The sequence below is a fragment of the Calliphora vicina genome, chromosome 4 (genome assembly GCF_958450345.1).
Source record: "Calliphora vicina chromosome 4, idCalVici1.1, whole genome shotgun sequence".
Classification (NCBI taxonomy): Eukaryota; Metazoa; Arthropoda; class Insecta; order Diptera; family Calliphoridae; genus Calliphora; species Calliphora vicina.
In genome coordinates this window covers 59,746,704-59,758,786 of record NC_088783.1, presented here as the reverse complement: position 1 = coordinate 59,758,786, position 12,083 = coordinate 59,746,704, and the positions used below count along the sequence as shown (strand labels likewise).

Genomic DNA, 12,083 nt, shown 5'->3' with positions numbered 1-12,083 from the left:
ACTAAATATCAGTATTAATCTTGTATTTATTTAGTTAAATGAAGATTAAAACCAAGAACATTTATGTTATTTGCTACCTAAAGTCATTTCCTAGCTACTTGAAGGTCAAATATTGCAAAATATGTAATGATATTCTACCTGCAATATATTTAAAACAATTTACTAAGATCTGTTACTTGAATATTTTTGACTGAACAAGATAGAAATTAAATAAAATAAGATGAAGTTAGCGTACATAGCGTTAGCTTAGTGTGCAAACGTATTAAGTGCCTAAAATCATTTCCTAGATACTCAAGACATTGAAGGACAAATGCTGCAAAATTTGATGTTCTACCTGTAATATTTTTAAAACAATTTACTGAGATCTGTTACTTTGAATATATTTGAGTGAACACTATAGACATTGAATAAAATAAGATGAAGTTACTTTGAAAATGTGAAACTATCTTACTATAAAGAGGTTTACCGCCCATGTCGTTAGCTAAGTGAGCAAACGTGGTAAGTCGCTTTTTACAAATTTTACAGGAGACATAGAAAACGTTCTAATATCCTTTGTTTTAAATGTTTTTGAAATCTGTTAATGCTGGGTTTTTACTTATTTGGTAGGATTTATAATGATAAATATTCACAGTTAAGTGCTAAAATGTTTCTATGGATTGCATAAGAAATATTAGGATGACAGTTTCTGCAAAATGTTTGCCATTTTATAATTCGTTTTGAATTTTAATGCAAAAGTATCGTAATGTCAAGTCAATTATCGTTCAACGGAGATATAAAAGACAAAAATTGGTTAAAAAAAATTAAAGATAAATATCTTCGTAGAATAGAAATTTCTCTTTAGGTGTTACAGAGAATATCTAAGGGAATAAAAATAAAACAAATTATGTCAATTATTCCCATATTTTAGCCGTACCTGATATTTGAACTCTGGAAAATCAAATTTCGTTTTCAAAATTTTGGCTAATAAACCCAATTTCTTTAATGTTATGGATTTTAAATGAAACTTTTCAAAATATTATAGTCCAGGGGGATAAAATATACCACGAAAGTTTCACTGAAATCGGACTATGTTAATTTCTTAATCGTTTCTAATACGGGTTTTTCAACAAAAACTTTGTTTTTCAACTGTGGCGACACCAACAACATGATAGGTTTGACCATAGAGAATAGACATAGAGCGGAAACTCTCCTGTCAAAGACCTAACTCAATTGTCAGAAACCTAAGTGGCGAGAATGTATTTTCCGCTCTATGTTTCTCTATGGTTTTGACATTTAGTTTTTTGACGTATTCGTTTTTTGACGTATTCGTAGTAGATGCATTGGCAATTGTTACAATGAATTCAATATCGCTCCACTAGGAAATTGGTGGTTCTGTTAAAATTACATTTCGTAAAAAATCACTTTTTCAGAAGAAGCCCATTTTCACTTGTCAGGGTATGTCAACAAGCTAAATTGCCACATTTCACTGTGGTTCCAAATCAAAATCTAGGTGGACAAAATTATAAAAATCGGTATCTTCAGAATTTGGAAAAACTAAGTTTTTTCGGAAGCTGACAATCTGCTCTCCTCCAATATAAATGGGGTTTTCAATTGGACATTTCGTTTTCTCGACAGAAGCGCCAGAAGTTCAACAAATTTTGAATCATATTTTCGTTAATTTTTTTTTAATATTTTACTGCTTTACTAAATTAGATATATCTTAATTGTTTTACCATATAGAAATTTATACTTCAAAACATAGATAAACATTGATATAGGCTTTTATTAAGTGTATATCTTATATTTATGGGCCTCTCCATTTTCCTGTTATAGTCCTTTCAACTTGGGTCTCAAATATACTGATATTTTTTTTCTAAGAATGTTATATAGCTTGCCAAAAAAAGACCGTCGAAGCCCGTCCAATGACTATATACATCATTTAAAGAAACTTCTGGGGAATGTCTTTGTAAAAAAATTGTAGCCGCCAGCACCCGCCGAAATATTTTTTTTTAATTTTTACGGAATGAAATTTTTAGAAATATTTCTTTATTTATTATGGATTTTTATATATCTAGACCCTACTGTAACTTGAAATATAGTAAATACAGATCTTTTTAAAAATTTAGTTTCAGAAACACACGAAAACGTATTTTTTTCAATTTGTTATTAACGATTTTTATATTTATTTATGGACCCTACTGTAACTTGAAAAAAAGTTTATATTGATATTTTAAATTTTTTTTTGGAATCGGAGATACCAATTCTATATAAAAAGAGGGCCAAATAATTTTGTCCACCTAGATTATGATTTGGAACCACAGTGCATTTGGGCTTCTGAAACTCCTAGTGCGATTATTACTGTGTTTTGTGCTATGTGGTCTGGAGACGTGATTGGGCCGTTTTTTTTTCGAAGATGAGGCTGGAAATGCGGTAACGGTCAATGAATCACGCTATTGCGAGATGTTAACAACTCAATTTTGGCATATTATTGATGACGTGGATATCACTGACATGTGGTTTCAACAGGACGGTACTACTTGTCATACAGCCAATGAAATGATAAATTGTTTGCAAACCAAATTTCCCGATCGCATAATTTCACAAAAATCAGCTGTTAACTGGCCAGCCAAATCGTGTGATTTAACACCACTGGATTATTTTTTGTGGTGCCAATAGAATCGATTGCAGCCTTAAAACTCAAAATCCGTGATGTGATTAACGAAATAGACCCGCCATTTTGCCAAAAAGTGATTAAAAATTTTGATGAAAGAATCGACATCTGTCAGCGAGGTGGTGGTGGATATTTGCCAGATATTATTTTTCATTCATAATTGCAGATCTTTTCTCTTCGTAATACAATGAAAATTTTAATCATCTTCATAAATTTTTTTTGTTTTAGAAAACAAATTTCTTGTTGAAAAACCCTTTAGAAACATGTATGTATTTTTGGGTAGATTTTTTCTATTCTTGAAAAAATATATCTTAAAATCCAACATTTACAATAACAGCGGAAAATCTAAATTAACCCTTAAATGCACTTGGGTCCAAAATTACCGTAATCTTTAAAAAACACTGTCAAATTGAATAATATTAAACGAAATAATTGTAAAGGATTTTAAGGAAGTTTGTCATTCCTTTTGTAATTTCTACATTTTTCAATTCCGATCCTATAAAGTATATATATTCTGGATCCTTATAGATAGCGGAGTCGATTAAGCCATGTCCGTCTGTCTGTTGAAATCAATTTTCTGAAGACCCCAGATATCTTCGGGATCCAAATTTTCACTAATTCTGTCAGATATGCTTTCGTGAAGATTGCTATTTAAAATCAGCAAAATCGGTCCACAAATGGCTGAGATATGAGGGAAAAACCAGGACAATCTCGATTTTTGACCTATATCTGGATTACTAAGTCATTAATACAGACAATATGGATATCTAATGATAGATATTTCAAAGACCTTTGCAATGACGTATATAAAACTATAGTAAGTTGGACCTACAATGGGTCAAAATCGGAAAAAATATTTTTTAACACAATAAAAAAAAATTTAAAAAACAATTCGAAAATTTTTTTTCCGAAAAATTAAAAAAATGCAGAAAAAAAATTTTTTGTTTACCTAAAAATATTTAGGGCCTGGCTCACTAAATGCGAACTAACATTTTCTTTCTTATTTTATATAAATAAAAAAATTTATTTGTTGTTTTCAATATAAAATAAGAAAGAAAATGTTCGTTCGCATTTAGTGAGCCAGGCCCTTAAAATTTTTATTTTGAAGTATAATTTGGTATATAAGATTCGGCACAGCCGAATATAGCTCTCTTATTTGTTTTGTTTTATTTCCTTTTAGAAAATAAAGTTCTTGTTAAAAAAACCCTTTACAAACATTTATTTTTGGGTAGATTTCTATGAAAATTGAGAAAAATATACCTTAAAATCCAATATTTACAATAACAAAGGAAACTCGAAATTAACCCTTAAATACACTTGGGGCCAAAATGAACGCAATCTCTAAAACACTGTCAAATTGAATATTATTAAACAAAATAATTGTAAAGGCTTTTAAGGAAGCAATGCAATTTTACTTAGACCCCTTTCACACTAGGCAATTTAGTTGCGCAAGTCTTTTGTGTTTGTAGATGCTAGAGGTAATGTCGGATTAGGGAGAAGAAAATTTTGCATGCTGTTTTGTTGTTGGGCAAGAGACTTGAGCAACTATATTGCCTAGTGTGAAAGGGGTCTTATTCTTACCGTTCACAATTTGCCTAAACAATTTTCATGTTCTGAAAAGCGCATATCGCTTAAAATTTGCGTTTTCGATTTGAAAAGCGTTTTCCAGAACATGGGCGTTAATATTAATATAAAATGGTAAATTTGTATGTGAACAATAAAAAAGTTTTTGCCAATTACAAATTAATACGTAAAACGTTCTTCAAAATAAAATAAATACATACTTTAAAGGCCACTCCGAACATTTTCCTTAAGGTCAGTATTATATTGTTAAATTGAAACAAATGACTGTGTGTGCAGCTACTTAAGAACTTAAATAAATTTTGTTTATATTTTACAAATCAAAATTATTGCGTTTTTTTTATTTGTTCTTTGCAGTGTTCAGTGTCAGCGTTGTGCAGAAATTGAAATATATGGCGTGTTGTTTTTTTCTGTTTTAAATTTAAAAGTTAATTCTTTATTTATTTAGTGCTGTTTGTTCTTTTGTCTTTTGTTATTGCGGCGGGTTCAAGAATATTTGAAAACAAAAGAAATACATTTATTTACATTTGGTTTTCTGCGTTAAATACTCATATGTAACAAAATAAAAGTAGATCTATGGTATATTCCATCATACACTAGATTCTTATACAAAACTATTTTAATACTACTCACACTAGGCTGCCTAACAATTAATAGAAAAGAAAGAACTACAAAAACATTATTAATTTACCGAAAAACAACAACAGACCACATAATAAGTGCGGGGGGTCAACGTCATACTTTGTAATTGTCTGCCCCCCCTAGTATTTGTCTCCCACTACTACACAACATTCGTCAGCATGTTTCTAAAATAATAACGTGCTACCGAATATACGAGCATATATGTAACTGCAAAGGAATATTGACTTCATCTTTTATTTTGAAATCACTAAAATTATAAATATTTATACAGAATACAGCAGAGCTGAATGTGGGAGTTGTATTTTTTTTTTTGGAATCATGTAGTATTTACATTCGATAGTTCTATAATTATAAAGAAATTGAGAGAAAGTGTAATTAGGGTTAAAAAAAAACTATGGTTTCGGTTTCAACACGTGATTTTCTTTTTGTCTTATTTTAAAAATTAGATTTGAGAAATTCTAACGTTAACCTTAATATGTCTATAATGGTTTTCCCAGAGATCTAGCGAAGGAAGTGTTATATCCAATTCGAATCTACAGAAAAAGTTTTCGTATTTTAGCAAATTATACAGCAGTGATAGCGTTTAGTACCTAACATAGGTTCGATAAAGTAAATTGGGTGTATGACTTAAAAATGTGGGATTTACAATAGATGGCGTATCTTTTGAACGCGGTTTTGATGGCAACCGAACTTCAGTTGCGTTGTCAGTTGCTTAAATGGTATGACTGATGGCAACTGGCAGCTATCATTTTCTGTTGCCAAATGGCAATCATAAATTTGTGGTTGCCCTCTGGCAACACAACTGAAGTTAGGTTGCCATCCATAATCGACCCATTATATGCTTTGAAGGCTATATATCTGTCAATTATTCTCACTTAGTTATTGAACATTATAGTGTAAACCACAGATGAAGAACAGATACGTCACGGTTTTAAAATATATCAAAGTGGCATCACACATTTAACCCCAACATAAGAAAGGAATAGCAAATATGTATGAAAAATGTATCGCTATCCTTTTTCTTCGATGGGGTTAAATGAAGAAAAGCTGATACACCACTTTTGTGAACGTCAGTTTTGACGAATCTGGTGGTGTAAACTAGAGTTTCCAAAAAACCGAAGAATTTCAAAACCGCGGTTTCGGTTTTAAAAAATTGAAAACCGATCGATTTCGGTCGGTTTTGAGATTATTTATTTAATATCAAGTGTTATAGAAACAAAATCAGTTGATAATATAGGAAAACCTAACAAATTTAAAATTCAAACTTAACGGGTGTTCATGAGGATAAAGGAAAATTGGTACATTTTCTTTTAATGATACTTTTTAAATTAGTTAGCTTATATACATTAAAGTTGGCTAATATGCTTATCAGTAAAGAAATAATCAATAATAGGGAGCTCAATGGTATTATGATACCAATAAAGGAGAACTAAACACCTAAGGAGTACTTTTTCGTTCTTCAAAATGGTACTTTTTGAATTTTCTATAATATTGAACATATAGTCTGGAAATTACCTTGATTTCAAACTTGACGGGAGTTCACATTACAATTAACCAATAAATTTGAAACTAGAGACATGTTATCCTGAATTATTAATTCACAAAGGGAGATTTAATAGTACTAATTCTTTCTTACAATTGCGGTGGCGAAGTGCACCGGCTCAGCCAGTACTCCATACTAAGTCTTTGTTAAAAACACTTTGCATTCTTTTTTTAAATTATTTGAATTTTAATTGTCAGGAAATACTTGGATGAAAAAGTTTGTTTTCCATTTCTAAATTTTTTATTTTTCTACTGAAAATAGATTAAAAGTAAAACCCGAAGAATTGTCGGTTTCGGTTTTAGGCCTTGAAAAACCGCGAAACTCTAGTGTAAACAACGTTTTTTTTTGCTTCGAAAATGTCGAATATTGTGTCCAGAAAGCGTCATATGCGGGAAGTTTTGCTTTACTTCTTTAATTTGAAAAAAGTATCGCTGAAGCACACCAAATGCTCTCCAATTCTTATGGTTTCAACGTGCGAGAGAGATGGTTTCACAGAGAACCTGTTCCGAACGCAACTAAGTCGTTTGTAGCCAGCATTGAACGAAATACGCCCAGAATATGCAGCCAGACATGAAACAGTAATATTCCATCATGTCATCGATCGGATACATGTTGCAATACCTATTAAAAAGTATTTAAAATGAAGTGGTTGGGAAGTTTTGCCTTTCTCGCTATATAGTCCAGACCGTGCCCCGTCCGACTATTGTTTGTTTCGATCGATGCAGAACACTCTCTCTGGGATACGCTTCATTTGGAACATAGTCGAATTAAGCCAATATCGCAGGCTTAATTCGTTCTTGGACTCAAAAGATGAGCTGTTCTTTTGGCTCGGAATCCATATGTTGCCAGAAAGAAAGCTAACAATAGCCAATACTTTGAATAATGTGTTTCAAATAAAAGCTAAAAGTTTAGAAAAATCCCGCATTTTTAATTCATACACCCAATAAATCTTATAACAGAAAGTAAAATTGTTATAAGAAAATGTTTTAAGTCCCTTAAACTGTATTTATTATGGGACATTATCAAGATAATATAGAGTTTATGAAGGTCACTCTCCGATAGAGAGGAGGTCAAACTCATGGTTCTAAACTCGACAGGAATGAAAATTAAATTCGATCAATAGAAATGTTATTCAATGAGAGGGAGCTATTAAAGGATTTAAATTTATATTTGGTCGAGTCACATGTCATATTGTCATTCAGCCCAATTATGAATAAAAAATCCGGGCGAGTGTTTTCTCTTCCCCATTTCAACTTTGAATTTGAATAGGAAAAATGGGAAAAAGGAAAAAAACTCCCGAGGATTTTTTATTCATAATTGGACTGATAATGTTCTAACATTTCACGACTCGGCGGCTCGGTTTAACATACTCTTAGACGATCGGAGCAGGTCTCTGCTGGTTGGTTACGATAACACAATAAACATAGCTTACAGAATAGTATTATTTTAGGACATTTTTTTGCCTGAAACATTATGACAATATGACATGATAAAATACCTTTTGAATCGACCAATTGAATCTAAAATTAAAAGACGTAAAATTTTAAAACTTTTATGTTTGACCATTTGATTTAAAAGTTATTACTATATTACAGGGAAAGATTCATTTTGAAAAGACGCAAAAGGTTTTATATTACAATACATATGTATTTGTAAAAAGTTCTTATCTCCAATTAAGTTTGTCAAACAAAAACCCTCTAAATCTATGCCAAGTTTGTTAATAATAATTTGAACTGTTACAAATAGATCAATGGGGTTTAAATCTATAGATTATAAACCATAAATATTTTAAATACCTATACAAAATTGTAAAATTTTCAAACAAATAAATGTACCACCGATTTCCTCAAGTTTTTTCTCGTATTCGGTGATACACTTTTATGACTTTTTATTTATTTTCTTGTAATTTGTTGTAAAGAGACCATAGAACAACAACAGCAACAAAAATAAACCTCTTGGCAGGAGAGAAGTATATTTTCTTTTACCCACAAAAGACGAAGAAAATGTCATTAAATATTTAAAAATAAAGACAAATTTTCTTAAATCATAAGAGTTGAGTTACAAAATAAAATTGTTCAATTGATTTATTTTGGTTTCATTATTGTATAATTTAAGTTTTAAGGCAAGTTTTTAGTTATAATTATTGAAATATTTCATTAATTACGTCTTTATTAAAAAAGACTCAAGGAACTCAAGACATGAGTTTAAAAACACTTACAAAATAAGCACAATAAAACTTGTTATTTTTTTGTTTGTTTGTATATAAATTGAAATATTTTGGCGTTGTTGTTTGTGGTGGTTTTTAAGCACTATTAAATTAATTAATTACTTTTGTAGAAAAATACAAAATAAAAAATAATTTCGCATTTGTGACCAGACACTGGTTTCTTTTTTTTTTTTTGGTTTAATACATTTTTTTCATGGAACAACCAGCTGTAATATACAATATTTGTTTGTATATCTTGAGGATTTCTTGATATCTTTTTTTTAATTTTTATTTTTTTTTTGTATACACATTCACTAAAGCACTTCTTATTTAGTTTTATTTATCCACAAGAACGTTGTAATTCGCTCCAATATCGAAAAATTACTGACTGTCATGCGGTATATATTTTACTTACTCACCGTGTCTGGTCTGTCGTCGTTTGTTAGCTGCTGCTGCTCTTTTTGTTATTGCTGTTTATGTTTAGTTCTCATTTCATTTCATCCATCCGTACTCTACTCTAGGTAAGAATTGTTTTTTTCTTGTTTGTTTATACACTTTGTTTGCGATTTGTTTTGTATTCTTTGTTTTATTTTTTGATTTTACTTTATTTGTTTTCGTTGAGCAAAAGTTTGCAGTTTGTTGTGATTTTTATTTTTCTGTTTTTTTTTTATTGTTTATGCTGTTTTTATTTACTCATTTGGCATTTAGTGAATTGCTAATGCAACGTGAGCCAACAGTCGTTACAATTTGAATAAAAGCACTTATTTTATACACTAAACCAGGAATGGAGAAGTGAGTATAAACAAGAATCTTATATACCCTTCACCAAATTATACTTTTAAATAAAAATTTAAAATATGTATGTTTAGGTACCTAAACAAAATTTAAAATTTTTGTTTTCAAAATTATTTTTTTTGTTTTTCTAATTTTTTTTTATACTTTTTTAAATTATTTCCAATTTTTTTTTTTTAAATTTTTTTTAAATTTATTAGTGAAAAAATATATTGATGTCCTATATTCAAAACCCTCTATCTTAAAAAACACAACTTTTCAGGAGAGGCAAAAAATTGTTTTTTCGCATATATTAACTTGTGTTATTAAAATTCGTTATTTTAAAATATTGCATTATTGGGGACTTTATGAGAGATAGAGTGTTTTTCTTCACAAAATATTCAATGTGTATGTATGAAGATGATAAGATAGAGGATTTTTCAGTTTTTATCGTGATTTATTTAAGATAACGGCTAATAATTCAACATATGATAAAGAAGTAAGAGAGCTGTATTCGACTGTGCCGAATCTTATATACCCTTCACCAAATTATACTTCAAAATACAAATTTTAAATATTTTTAGGTAAACAAATGTTTTTTTTTCCAAATAACTTACATACACGATTCATACATCAATATCTCCGAAATTCTTCCGGCTCGGTCGCTATTTAAAATCGAGAAAATCGGTACACAAATGGCTGAGATATAAGGAAAAAACTAGGACAACCTCGATTTTTGACCTATTTTTGACCTATATCTGGATTACTAAGTCATTAATATAGAAAAAAATATTTTTTAACCCGAATTTTTTTTCATCAAAATTTTTTTTTGTCATAAATTCTTTTTCCAAAAAAATTAATTAAAGAAATTTAAAAAAAAAAAATTTAAAAAACTTTTTTTTAAAAAAAATTAAAAAACAATTTGGAAAAAAAATTAAAAATATTTAAAAAAAAAATATTTTTAAGTATAATTTGGTGAAGGGTATATAAGATTCGGCACAGCCGAACATAGCGCTCTTACTTGTTTAATTTTAATTTTATTTTTTAAATTTTACAATTTTTTTTTTGAAGATAAATAAAAAAATTTTTTGGTGAAAAAAAAATCGGATTAAAAAATATTTTTTCTGATTTTGACCCATTGTAGGTCCAACTTACTATGGTCTTATATATGTCGTTGCAAAGGTCTTTGAAATATCTATCATTAGATATCCATATTGTCTATATTAATGACTTAGTAATCCAGATATAGGTCAAAAATATGTAAAAAATCGAGGTTGTCCTGGTTTTTTCCTCATATCTGAGACATTTGTGGACCGATTTTGCTGATTTTAAATAGAAAACTTCTCGAAAGCATTTCTGACAGAATTATTGAAGATTTGGATCCCAAAGATATGTGGGGTCTTCAGAAAATTGATTTCAACAGACAAACAGACAGACAAAATTGATTTCAACAGACAGACAGACGGACGGATGTCTTCCGATCGGGATGAAATTTACACCAAGGTTTGACCTATCGGATAGTAATTCACAATTTTTCAACAAGATCGGTCAAGAACTCTAGGAGTTAGAACGGGTCAAAATTTGACATTTTGGCCAAACATGTTATTTTTCTCATCCATGTAACTTATTACCTATTGTTCTTAGCAAAATGTGTCCCAAATAGTTTACATGGCTATTTCTTCAATCTTTCAAAAAAAAACAAGTAAGAGAGCTATATTCGGCCGAATCTTATATACCCTTCACCAAATTATACTTTAAAATAATTTTTTTAAATATTTTTTAGGCAAACAAAATTAAATTTTTTTTTTAAATTGTTTTTTTTTAAAACTGTTTTTTATTTTTTTTTTAAACATTTTTTTAAAAAAATTTTTTTTAAGTTTTTAAATTTTTTTTTTTTTTGAAAAAAATGTATGACAAAAAAATTTTTTGATAAAAAAAAAATTCGGGTTAAAAAATATTTTTCCCGATTTTGACTCATTGTAGGCCCAACTTACTATAGCCTTATCTACATCGTTGCAATGGACTTTGAAATATCTATCATTAGATATCCATATTGTCTATATTAGTGACTTAGTAATCCAGATATAGATCAAAAATAGGTCAAAAATCGAGGTTGTCTCGGTTTTTTGCTCATATCTACGTTATTTATGGACCGATTTTGCTGATTTTAAATAGCAAACTTCTCGAAAGCATGTCTGACAGAATTATTGAAGATTTGGATCCCGAAGATATCTGGCGTCTTCAGAAAATTGATTTCAACAGACAGACAGACGGACATGGCTTAATCGACTCCGCTATCTATAAGGATCCAGAATATATATACTTTATAGGGTCGGAAATGAAAAATGTAGAAATTACAAAAGGAATGACAAACTTATATATACCCTTCTCACGAAGGTGAAGGGTATAAAAAAAAAAACTTAATATTTTTTTTTCCGAAATCAAAAATTTTTTGATTTTTTTTTTCAAAATGGGCCTTTTTTTCTTAAAATAAAGCTAAGATATATTCCTTAAGGACCTGTTTGGTCGCTTAGTGGGATGTGAGTTCGATATGTATCAAAAAAAAATGTTTTGTAACTCAAAACATGGAATTTTTGAATTTTTTTGCAAAATCAAAAACTTTGTTGACTTTTTTTTTCGAAATGGACCCTCTTTTTAATTTTTTTTTGCTCAACAGAAAGCTCAGATAT

The 12,083-nt window shown here is 29.5% G+C and overlaps 1 protein-coding gene across 1 annotated transcript in view; it reads right to left on the bottom strand.

The window, feature by feature from the left end:
* The window catches only part of LOC135956428 (uncharacterized), a 48,596-nt gene extending 39,589 nt beyond the window's left edge, over positions 1 to 9,007 (bottom strand). Inside the window, exon 1 of the mRNA XM_065506919.1 lies at positions 8,635 to 9,007. The gene's annotated coding sequence lies outside the window, so the exon portion shown is untranslated. The remainder of the gene's footprint in view (positions 1 to 8,634) is intronic.
* Positions 9,008 to 12,083: the final 3,076 nt, after the last annotated feature.